The sequence below is a fragment of the Anas acuta genome, chromosome 10 (genome assembly GCF_963932015.1).
Source record: "Anas acuta chromosome 10, bAnaAcu1.1, whole genome shotgun sequence".
Lineage (NCBI taxonomy): Eukaryota > Metazoa > Chordata > Aves > Anseriformes > Anatidae > Anas > Anas acuta.
In genome coordinates this window covers 19,372,847-19,384,890 of record NC_088988.1, presented here as the reverse complement: position 1 = coordinate 19,384,890, position 12,044 = coordinate 19,372,847, and the positions used below count along the sequence as shown (strand labels likewise).

General features: G+C 38.9%; 1 long non-coding RNA gene across 13 annotated transcripts in view; it reads right to left on the bottom strand.

Annotated features, from left to right (window-relative positions):
• LOC137861858 (uncharacterized) overlaps positions 1-12,044 on the bottom strand; it is a 535,363-nt gene that overhangs the window by 261,519 nt on the left and 261,800 nt on the right. For 2 of the 13 annotated variants that reach the window (XR_011099893.1, XR_011099891.1), the window contains exon 5: positions 9,424-9,548. The exons of the other annotated variants lie outside the window; for them this stretch is intronic. This is a non-coding gene — a long non-coding RNA (uncharacterized lncRNA). The remainder of the gene's footprint in view (positions 1-9,423; positions 9,549-12,044) is intronic. 13 annotated transcript variants of the gene reach the window in all.

The window sequence follows — 12,044 nt, the reverse complement described above, 5'->3', positions numbered from 1 at the left end:
CAGACATTTACTGACCATTTTGTTGCATTTTTAATAGCTTACTCATGAGTTTTTTCATTAAATGGTTTTGATCTAGTGTTAGCTTTGATGTCAGCTTGAGAAAGAATTTTGCCTGTTTGCATATCAGTGAGCTAGAAGTTACCTAGGAACACTTTATCCCAGTCTAAATAGGAAAAAAAAAAAAGAGGCCTCACACAGCTAGGTTTCTCTGTAATAACACAAGTACCTGAGAAAAACAAATTAAATAGCATAAAGAGTATGAAGATATTGGAATTGGTATTGCATGTAGCATTGTCTTCCCTCTTCCTAACTGCAGTAGAACTTTTTGAAAATCAGTGTCCATTTTGCAAAAAATGTTGGCACTTTAACACGTGGGTTTTTGTTTTTGCTTTTTTTTTCAGAATCTCAGGGGAAGTTAAACTGTGTATAATGTAAACTAACATACAGGGATGAGGAGAGAACCCATTGATACTTATGAAATGAGCTACATTTTTACATCTTTGTTATCTTTTATGCATGTCTGAAAATAACAATGCATGCCTGACACCAGGAGAATGGAGAAATTTTTTCCCAAGTGACTCATAGAGAAGACGTTGTGCATGATGACTGCTAAGGTCATTAATGGATTTCTAGCAGCAAAAGAGATTTTGCTCATACAGATTTCTGTTTCAAGTTTATATGGAGACTATTCCTAAAAAAAGGGAAAATACAGAGGATGAAAATATCCTTCCATTCCAGTTTATTTATTTATTTATTTAGACCTTGGTTGACTAACCTAGAAACCAGCAAATAAGCATGGCTTTGATATGAGAATATCTTTATCATGAACTGAAGACAGGGTCACACAGGGAATCCATTTTTAAATTAGTGTTCACTCTTGGATTATAACAAAGTATATATTTTTACATGCTTGAGAAAACACCTATTTTATTCAGTATTTCCATCAGTTTAAAAAATAATTCCTTCTTCTTAGGGTGTACGGTCTCAGATAACACACAATTCCTGTGCTACATTGCTTCAAATCTCAGTCTAAGAAGTTAATGACAGTGACTCCTTCCCACAACAAGAAGTCCCACCTAGCAGATCTAAGTGAACAGATGCTTCAGAAGGTTGACAGCAATTAGATAATCCACTCTGATATACAAAGGGATTTGCATGCATTTGTTTTTACACCTACTGTGGCAGATGTAGCCCCAAAGCTTTCTTGGATTAACTCGATTACTTGTCATCTGTTTATCATGTACTAGTGGCTGAGATCAATTTCAGAGTAAAATAGAGCAGCAAGGAACTTGCTACATCAGTGGACTGAAACTGTTCACAACTGTTTCAATTCCTGATCTACAGAGAACAAATGGGAATTGCCATGTGGGTCAAGCCGATGGTCCATTTAATCCCTTTCCTTACAGCGCCCTAGAAGGGAAAATAAGGCTGTACAGACAGAAGTGGTGGGTGACCATTTAGAGACACTACCCCACCCATCAATTGACAGGCTGCTTCCCACTAAGTGTAAAACTTCACACATCTTCAAGAAGGATGTCTAGGTTTGAATTGTGTTGGTAACAATTATAACTTTGGCTAAGAGCCAGTCCCTTTTGAAGACTTTCATGTTTGCCAGCTTCCCCTTCCACTCAATATTCCTTCACTTTATTTTCAGCACTAGTCTCAAAATTAGTCTGGAGGTTAATCTTCCAGAATGTAGATCAGACAGCTGCTTACTGTGAATTTTTGGTGGTTACTTAGCTGTTCCTATACTGTCCTTAAAATCAGCATAATTCGAGACAAAAACTTAATCGAAATGTTTGCTCTTTTTCCAGTTAGCTGTATGCATGTACATTGCCCATTGGGAGATACAGAGTGCGTTCAGCTCTCATAGCTGTCACCAGGCTGCTCTAATTTTATCTTAGCAAACTGTTGCTCTCCAATACACATTGATAGTAGGAAGAACAATGCAGCTAAAAGCTTAAGTCTTCTATGGTGATTTCAATTAAGAGTCTGTCACCATCTGAATTATTATTACTGTTACTTTAGGAATTAAATTTCGACATAAATTATTAATAAAGAAGTCTGGCAATCATGATGTCAGCCAAAGTGCCTGAAACAGGTTTAGCTTGCATTATGCCTTTTGGGCCACTGGGGACAAAGAAATTCAGAGATTGCTTCCATTTGAAAGAGAAACTGTGACAATGCCAAATACTTCCATAATTAAATGCTAGTTAGCTATGGAGATGATAGATGCCCTGTCCCTGCCTCTCAAGGCCATGGCCTTCCCCATGGCACTCCGGCAGATACTTTCCTGAGGTCCACGCCTGCTCCATCACTGGGCCTCCAGCTCACCCAGCTCCCCTCAGTTTGTGCCCTCTCTTACATATGGCCCTCAGCACAATGCAATCCAGAAAAAGCCCCACACTCCCTGTGTATGCCACAAATACACTTGCTTGAAATATAAATAGTGCCTGTTTTGAGGTTGAGAGTAACAGATGCGTAGCTAGTTAACGTTATAAAAGGGCACAGATATTAACTGTTCTAAGGGGGAAAAAAGCATGTACACTGAAGCTATAACTGGGTTTTATCAAACTACGAGAAAATCAGACAAATGCCAAAGAAGAGTCTCCAGTCAAAGCCTTGACCAAGACACACACAGAGGGATGCAAAGCATGGCAGGTTCCTCCAGTTTGGACTGGCATCTGCATACGGGGCAGGGCTCCCGACAGCCATCTCACAGCACTGCTTCCAGTTCTGCTATGGCGATACAAGTAGAAGGAAGCTACCATTACCAGTGAGAATGGCACAAATGCCCACTGCTGTGACTTCAGCAAACAGGCTGGATGCTCATTGTGTGGAGAGTTGAAATGCTGCCTGTTCCCAGCCTGTGGTGCACCAGGCGAGTCACCTCTAACGTCAGCATCCCTGCTGGCCTTCAGCGCACTTAAAGGATTGGCTTCTCTTCTTCTGGATTTTAGGGAATTATAAGCTATAGTACTAGGAATAACTGGGTGACAGCTGTACCTGATAACTACTTGTGTGACTCGCTGATAACAGCAGCAGCCCCAGACTCCACCTAATGCAACACTGGAAAAGTGAAGTAATGCAACAAGCAGAACTGGATTGTGATCCTTAAGCTCCCCCTGCCTGCATCTGCAGGTGTGTGGCAGTGCTCCCTTGGCTAAAAATAAATAATCTTTTTTTTTTTTTTATCTTAAAAAAAGAAAAAGGGAGTTATTTTGTAAATGATTCAGATGTTCCTTATATATCTGGGCTGAGATTCCTCTCCTTTTGCACTGTGTTTTTTCCTCTATTATTCAATTAACGAAGGCATGGATCTTGCCAGATGAAATGCAGATGCAGCTAGTTTTTCAGCAGACCGATGCGATGTTTTTACTGTACCCCAAGGGCCAACCAAAACTACAGCAGAGAACAACTGAGTACAAAATAAAATTCAAACTCTAAATAAGAGAGAAATAATCTTGGCAGCAGCTTGAGTAGAGGTGAGTGACTAAGAAAAATGTGGAAGCGTACATATGTTTTAGAGAACTGAAGATTTGTTTTTCATATTTAGATCCTGGTTATCGTTTTTGCTAAGTGGTACTTAATTATACAACTTTTCTAATCCTGACTATGAATTTTTATAGCCCATGCAGGATAAGTCCTTAAAAGCAGCAGTTTAAGTTAGAGGATTTAATTCCAGGTTGTCAGCTATGCAGCCTTTAGAAGACAGAAAGCTCTCAGGTGAAAAAATGTCACTGATTTAGGATAGGGCCAAGGTTTCACTTCTGCATACAAAAATCAAGTAATATATATAATTTGTTTCTAATTGCTATAACATGTCAGGATATAGGAAGCATTACAGTGAGCTGATTTCTTTACAAAGAAAAACACAAGTATAAAAAAGTGTAATCTTACTGTATTTTTCACTAAGAAAAAAACTGTTTTGTTTAAACAATTTATTATTATTTTTATATGTTTACCAAGGCTTCACCTTAGATCATTTATTGTCTGAAAAGCAATCCATTAACATTTCAGACATGTGGGGCCTGGCTTGCATTGCTTGTGTTTCATTCCCAACCCACCAGCAGCGTGTGGTGCTTGGAGAGCACACAGGATAGCTTTTGTACAGGTGATGTCATCTTTCTCCAGAGTGGGTCTCCACAGTTCACACTCACCACCACCATCACCATCAATTCACAGCTCTCTCTAAAAAAAAAATCTGTCTGGCAAGAAAAGCTTAAAGCGCATTTAGAAAAAATCGAGCTAGTCTTCACCTTTCACAGCTGGGTGTCGTCCACTCAATCTGATTAACTGGGTTGGCAGCCACTCTGCCGGAAAGCAACATGCACAGCATAATGCAGTGCTCCTGCACAACTTTATCTTAACATAAATCATGAGATTGTTTACAGATACTCAGGAAATGATACACACTCTTAATCTTCAGTTCAGACTCCTTCAAATGAGCATTAAAATAATGGCAGTTTTCTCTCTGCAGACAGATCCAGGTGTTGCTAAGCCCCAACCTGCGTGCAGTTCAGCCCAATGTCAAGGACCTTCACTGAGTCTCTTACATGGAAAGGGGGGCCAAGACCTTGTATTTCCATCAACTATGTTTTCCAAGGCAGTACCTCAGCACACAGCTCCTGATGTATATCACTGCTTAATGCTGTTCTTTTAAAATCCCTCCTAAACCACATCACATGCATGGGCCAATTTTCTACTTCACTTCCATGCTTCACAGAAGGGACAGTGACACTTGAAAGGCAGTTGAACTGTCTCCTTTATGTGTGCTGTGTACAATGCAATATGGCATCTTGAGAAAATTAGCTTTCATAGTCTCACATTTAAAATTTAAACAAAATAATTCCAGTGAGATGGGGAAGATGCTAAAAGTTATCCAAATTAATATTTAGCTACATATATGGTAAAATATCCTAATTATCAGGGATGTAGATGAGAACCTTATGAGAAGCAAATGTAAAAAGGAAGATATCATTCAAGGCCAATGGATGATGAGGGAAGGACAGACAACTCATTAGGGAAGGATGAATGACTTGTTGGCAGGAAACAAGGCAAAGATAAGTTAAAAAGGCCTAAATACTGTCCAACAGAAGGTCAAAGTCCAGAAAGGTAAAAAATTTAACCTCCTTTTCCTCGTTGCCTTCATCCTGAAAGACCCCTGCCCGCAACCACCAGGCTACATTGTCCAGGTGCAACTGGGAGGAGCTAAGGGTGGGGAGTATGGAAATGAGTACTTGGAATTGGTCCCTTTTTGGGGAAAATAATGAGTATGTATTAGAGTTCATGTAATATATATCAGTAGTCATGTATGAAACTGTGAGAGATGACCAGGCAGGTGCGCACTTTTTTGAGGGAAGCTATTCCCAGTGCGCCCAGTGCACTGCAATAAAATTTACCTACTTTACAATCCTATGGTTGTGTCCTATGGTTGTGGATTCTTTTCCGTGTGTCACCAGGATGCAGGATTTCTACTTGGGTCTCTATGGCCTAGTTTATGTTTTTTGACAAAACTCTCTCCCTCTCTCTCTCCCTCTTTTTTTTTTTTTTTTTTTTTATACTAAGAAAACTTCAATGCAGAAATCAGAAATTCTTTGAACTGTCCTGTTCCTTGCTTTCTGTCTAACTCCAAAGACTTGGAAATCTAAGCAGCACCAAAACAGTCCGCACACTGAAACATGCACTGTCTCTTTCCTCAGGCATAAAGAAAAGTTACTCACGACAGGCATACCCATTTGATCCTTAGCTGAAAATATTCAGAACACAGATCCCTAAGAGACGATGTATTATGCTAGGGCTGAGGGCTGTCGTATTTTATGCAACTCACATCTTTAGTGAATCAAGATTATTACGTCCACCAATTGAAGCCTGAAAGGGGAATCAAAGAAGAGAACTAGGCTTTCAATTTTCTCATTATAAAAAAGTTCAACAGTTTCGTTCTGGACCCAGAACCCCACCAAAGCTATAATCTATTCAGAGTGAGTTCTCCAGTGCAGGACTCTGCTACAAATCTGAGTTACATACTTCATTCCTTTAGTTTCAGAGTTTTCTGAAATTCAAGTTTTGTTATACAAGTACTGTACAGTTTAGGTAAAATAGGAATCAGGGCTGGATATGGCCATGGTATGAATGCTGGGCAGCCACTGGGGCTTTCTCCATCCCAATCCGGTAGTGCACAGACTGCAGGACACACTGGGGTCTGTGCCTACAGCTCCCTAGGACTTGAGTCACAAGCTAGCACCTGTAACTGTGGGACTACCTACAAGTTTTATAAAAATATCTATAAGGCTATTTCCTTTGGGAATTTGCTTGTCTTCCCCTGCCCTGTGCACTTTCCACACCCTCTAGCCACCCCCTGGTAAGCTGGCAACCCCTTCAGAGGGAAAGAGAGCTGTGGCAATCATGTCTCTTTAACAACACTTAACAACACTGCATAAATACTTGGAAAAATATGGAAGAAGTGTTTACAGTAGCTGCATATCATAAGAGAGATTTATAGGCCTATTAAAAAATTATTAGGCTTTACTTCTTCTTCAGTGACAAAGCTGCTTGCATAAACTGCTCTCGACAGCTTCATACCCAGAGCCTGCAGGATGTTTACTTTCACATTTTCAAAATGCCATATTTCTTTCACCATTAAATTTTTTGTTTTGCTGTTTAAAACAGCAGTTCCCTAAATCTTCTGATCTACCAATTCAGTTTAAAAATATATATGTTACCCTGGAAACACTTTCAAATGGACAGCATGACTGCAGGGACTGTTGTAAGTAATGTGGTAAAATGTTATTAAGTGTTTGAATAACAAAAATATACATGTCACAGATCGAAGTATGCAAGCTGAGCATTGATTCCAGTTTCAAATTCTGATACACATCAATTGGACTCAGGGACCTTATTCATAAAGGGGAAGTCTTTGCCTCTGAACCTGGCAAACAGGGATGCAAGACAACAAAAAGATCAGACATTTTCACATTGCCAGCTCTCAGACTCTCACACTCTGATCAACCAAGAAACACATAGGTTAAGTACTGACTTTCATAATCCTGATGGCCAGGTTGCTTGTAAGTTCATATTAGAACCCTCTTTGTTCTCTCATCTGCATACCAATTCCCAGTGACTAGAAGGACAAGTCTGTAGGTCTCTCTCCTTACTACTGCATCACAATCATGTATTTTGCTTCAGTTGATTAAACTGATAATAAAATCATTTAAAATGTACTTGTATTAGAATTCATAAAGTATGAATCATGGCTGCTGTAATACATGAGCCACAGATGATACAGCTGGACAACAACAGTTATATTCAGGAGCAATTACATAATTTCGTTTTAATTTGCTCCAAATTGAAACGAGGAAAAAAGATCAAAATTCACAGATTTTTGAGCTGAAGTGGTAGGCTTAAATCATCCTACTCCCCCAGTTTCGTTTGGGTTTGCCTGGGAGTAAATCACATCAAAACCTGCTCAGCATAAAGGGGCTTTCTTCTACTGACAAAGGCAGTCCTTTGTGTGAAACAGACTTTTCAATGTCATTTTGTTTGACGATCAAAATGAGCTATGTCTATCTGGAATGTATTGCTTGCTTCTGTAAATGATAACGAATCACAATACAGTTGCCAAAAGAAAGATTATTTCTAAGGAGGATACCAAAGCTCTGTATTTGCTGTCAAGGCACTTGCCAAGACTTCTGACTATCACATCCATCAAGTCTTCAGTGTTGGATAGGTACTCTGGGTTACAGACAGCAGTTATAGTCAGACCATGTTAATGAATTAAACACAAGGTTGTACTGGAGCATTCATCATAATTTACATGATAAAACATGCAAAGTCTCAAGATAAGGAAAAATGGTTTATTCAGGTTAGTCCTAGTTAAACCATATACATTTTTTTCAACATATCCCAAAGCTATTAAAAATAAATAAATAAATAAAAATGAATGTGACCTGAATAGAAGACTGATTTCAAACCTAGCTGAACCCACTCACAGGAAGAGGTTGCAAAATTGCACACGAGCAAGCAAGAGACAAAATGATTTGAAGTCTTCTGTCAGATTTTCATCTGTGATATACAGCCCCCACTGCACAATCCAATCCACTGAGACTATTTGGCAATGCCAGCAAATCATCACTCACCTAGAAAGTAATTAAAATTCAGTGCTACCACTAGCATTATCTGCTGTTTGCTATTACCTAAAACAGGAAGGATGCTGCAGAAAGAAATGCTGCAATACTCCAAAGCACTGAAGTTTGGAAGTAGAATGGCAATGATTTTCAAGATACCTTGCTATTAAACAACTGGGTGTGACCAATTTCTTCATTTTTACGGAGCTGAATACCACCTAAAATTGAATGAAGCAGGGCATCACGCTTTATTGCAACATATATTGTTTCCATCTCTAAGCCAGTAGAAGAAAACTATCAAGGCTGAGATTGGATAATGTGCATCCAGCTTCATGAGACGAGTTCTGTATTTCCTCTAACATCCCTAGAAATGTTCTCTTATGTGTCAGGAATAAAAGGACATTTTTTTTTCTTTTTCTTTTTTTTTCTCCCCTATCTGCCTACCTTGTAATGACTTAGAATCAATGAAGAAAGGGAGATGACTTGCAGGAATAATTATGCTTATCAGCACAAATGTTATGCTATCAGGTCTGGAGCCCAAGGGATGTGTGTAATTAATCCCAGTAAGCACACTGAGGAGACATGGAGTTTCTCACATGCATGTTTATAATATTTAATCCCACACTTGTTTTATTATTACTCTAAGCACTGTAGACATAAAAGCATGGAACCTTTATTATGCTGGGTCCTAGGAAGCGCACCATACACAATGAGATCATAGCTATGAAATAGAGAGAACCATGCAAACTGGGTGCCAAAATACATACAAGCCAGGTTAATTAGAGAAAGCAATACCCAAATCTTAGGCATTCACAACACAATTTTGAGAACTGTTAAAAGTCCTCCCAGAATGCTGCCTGGAATTTTACAGAATATGGAAAATCATACAGGGAGAACAAATTACCTTGATGTAAGGAATCGATCACTAAATTCAAAAGTATAGACACATTGAAGCTAAGCAGATAACATAAAAAGATGGCAAAGTGTTACCGCATGCTGAAATTGCCCTAATGCATAGACATTAAGAGTGAACAACATAAAAACATCAGCTAAAGCTTCCCAGCAGCTTTAGATACATTCAGTTTTATTTTTCTCCTTGCCTGGAATGCATACTCAGTTACACCCACTTTTTAATACACATGTACCAATTTCCTTTCACTGTACTCACTGGACCTTTCAATAAAAAGCTTATACAATAGTGGCACAAGTGCTGTTTCTCTCCGCCAGGTAACACTAAAAGAATCAGAAGCAACAACTTTTGAGATCTCAGTATTTTCAGAAGCATGAGCAGTGTACTCACATTTTTAGATACCAGCAGTAGTGAGCAAATGATCTTGAACAATAATGATCTGTGGTCAGAGCTGAAGCAGATAATAGAATTAAACATTGCATTTCACTGGAGAAGGAAGGTCTCTCTGTGGGTCCCTAGGAAGAAGAAAATAATGGAAAAACCAACCATAACAGCCACACAAGCAGTAACACAGGCTGCAGATAAAGATTGCAAGAAAGTGTAGAACAGAAAGCTAGAAAGGCCTTACTATTTTTCCCATGTAATGGTCAGCATGTAGTATACAACATCTATATTTCAGATAGGTCTATAAAAACTTCATACCTACATGGCTTTGGGCTAGCATTTAAATAAGTTAAGCAATAGAAGTTAATAAAAAAATCTAAAAACCTAAACCAAGCCCAAATGCAATGAGATCTTGCAGATGTCACACAACTGCTCTGCACCTGGATAACATCGCTACCAATGTCCAAGTCTTAAGAAGTATCCACAGCACTTTACAAGAAAAAGACAAGTGCAACAGGAAGACACATCCTTTTGTTTCTTTAAGCACTGTGGTGTTGTTTTTTTCACCTCATTTTTATCTTAAATGTTTTATTTATTTATGTATTTATTTTTACAACCTCTTCCCATCTGAGGCAAGTGTTTACAACCTCATATTGGGTTTTGAGAGTAGTTTGTTTCCTCTTCTCTTTGCCATGATTTCATGCTCTTTAATTACAACAGCAACTATAGACATAAAAGAAAAAAAGTGTCAAATATATTATAATGTTCCCTTTTCATTTTGAAAAAGTTTTCTTTGCAAAATATGGTGTCAGATTAATATAGATATGGTATCCCTAATAAATTACAATAGGTAATTAGACCATGGACACCTTCCAGAACAGTGCAATTATTCTTACATTGTCTGTAGCTAGTAGTTAAGAACAGCAGATAAGCTATTCCAAGACAAGTCTATTAAGATTGTGGCCTTATCTGAGCCCAGAGATATCCTCTTTCCCTCTAAGTTGCATACAATTCAAAACCTGACAGATAATGTGTGTTAGAAACTTTTTCATAATTCTAGCAAAGAAAAATAAAGTCATTATAAAGGCAGCCAATTGAGATTTGTAGTATTAGTGTTTTAAAGTAACTTCTGAATACATTAAAAGATGTCACTTATACCCCGAATCTCTGAAAAATTAGTGAATATGTAAACTTTCTTAATTATTTCATCTTCCAGACAAACATCATCAGTGCGCTGTATGTTTACTGGATCCAGTTCAGTCACTTTAAGCTCGCTTCATAATTCCACACTTTGGTAAATGGACAGTGCAGAGCCAAAAAGGGTATTTATGCCTATGCCAATGCTCAGCTCAAATGTTTCATCGGCCCCACACAGAAGCAGGTGTGGCAGGAGGTTTGAGTCGTGTGTCTGGAGCAACCCACACATGCTCCAATTCTCTCTCTATTCCTCCTATGTCACCTGACTCTGCTTCAACCTCTTGCAAGCTAACTTTCTGTGTTTGTTTTTGTTTGTTTATTTTGTTTTGTTTTCCAGGAGCTCCTTGTTCATCCATGCAGACTCCTGCATGGATTCAGATCATGGATTCAGATCATGGTTGTGGCAGCCAAGGCTGCCCCAAACCAGATCTTTCTTGTTTGTAGATATCAGGTCCAGCACAGAGCCTCCTTTCATTGGTTCCTCGACCACCTGTGTTGGGAAGTTACCACTGATGCACTCCAAAACCCTCCTGGATGCAGGTGCCCTGCTGCTTTGCCTTTCCAGCAGATACTGAGATGGTGAAAGTACACCCTGAAGACCAGGGCTTGCAAACATGAGGCTTCTTCCAGTTGTCTGAGGAAGGTTTCATGTATATCTTCTTCCTGATCAGTTATGTAGCATACAACCACCACGATGCTACCCATGTCAGTGTGCCCCAAAAGCTCTCAGCTGGCTTTTCACTTTCCCCAGGCCGAGCACCATGCATTCCTGCTGCTCTCCTTCATACAGAACAACTTCCTTTCTTGCCTTCCTGCCCTAAATTCTGTATCCATCCTTTCCAGCACAAATTAGACAAATGAATAATTTCTATAATATTATCACCATAATAACTGTCTAAACTGAAATGGGAATCTAAACCCATGGGATTTGGCAAGTTATAATCCAGGAAAACTGTTTGAAGAATTAAAAAAAATAATAATCCAAATCTTAACTAATGACTGATAGAGCCTAACATTAACCTTGAGAGGTAGTTATGGGAGTACAAAGGAAATTAGAGCAGCTGAACCAGTCACTGGGGCATTATGTAAATAAAGTTAGCTGAGTAGCATGTGAAAGAAAAAGTAAACTCACCCTTTGAATACATTTAAGTAAGGCCTTTTAGTATCAATAGGACCACAAAAGCAAAAGTGTTAACCATGGCAGCGCACAGCGGGATTGCTGAACGTGTAGTTCATGCAGACTTGTGAATATTCATGATTTGCAAGTGAAAAGAAAGGGAAAAGGAGGATCAGGAAAAAAAGGACTGCCATTATTACTTACCAGTCACTCATTCCACTTCTTGTATTTTGCAGCTCCCAAGCTATTACAGCAGTTTAGTCATGCCTCCCTGAGCTCCTGAGTACTTAAGCATTACGCTAGTAGTGCACTA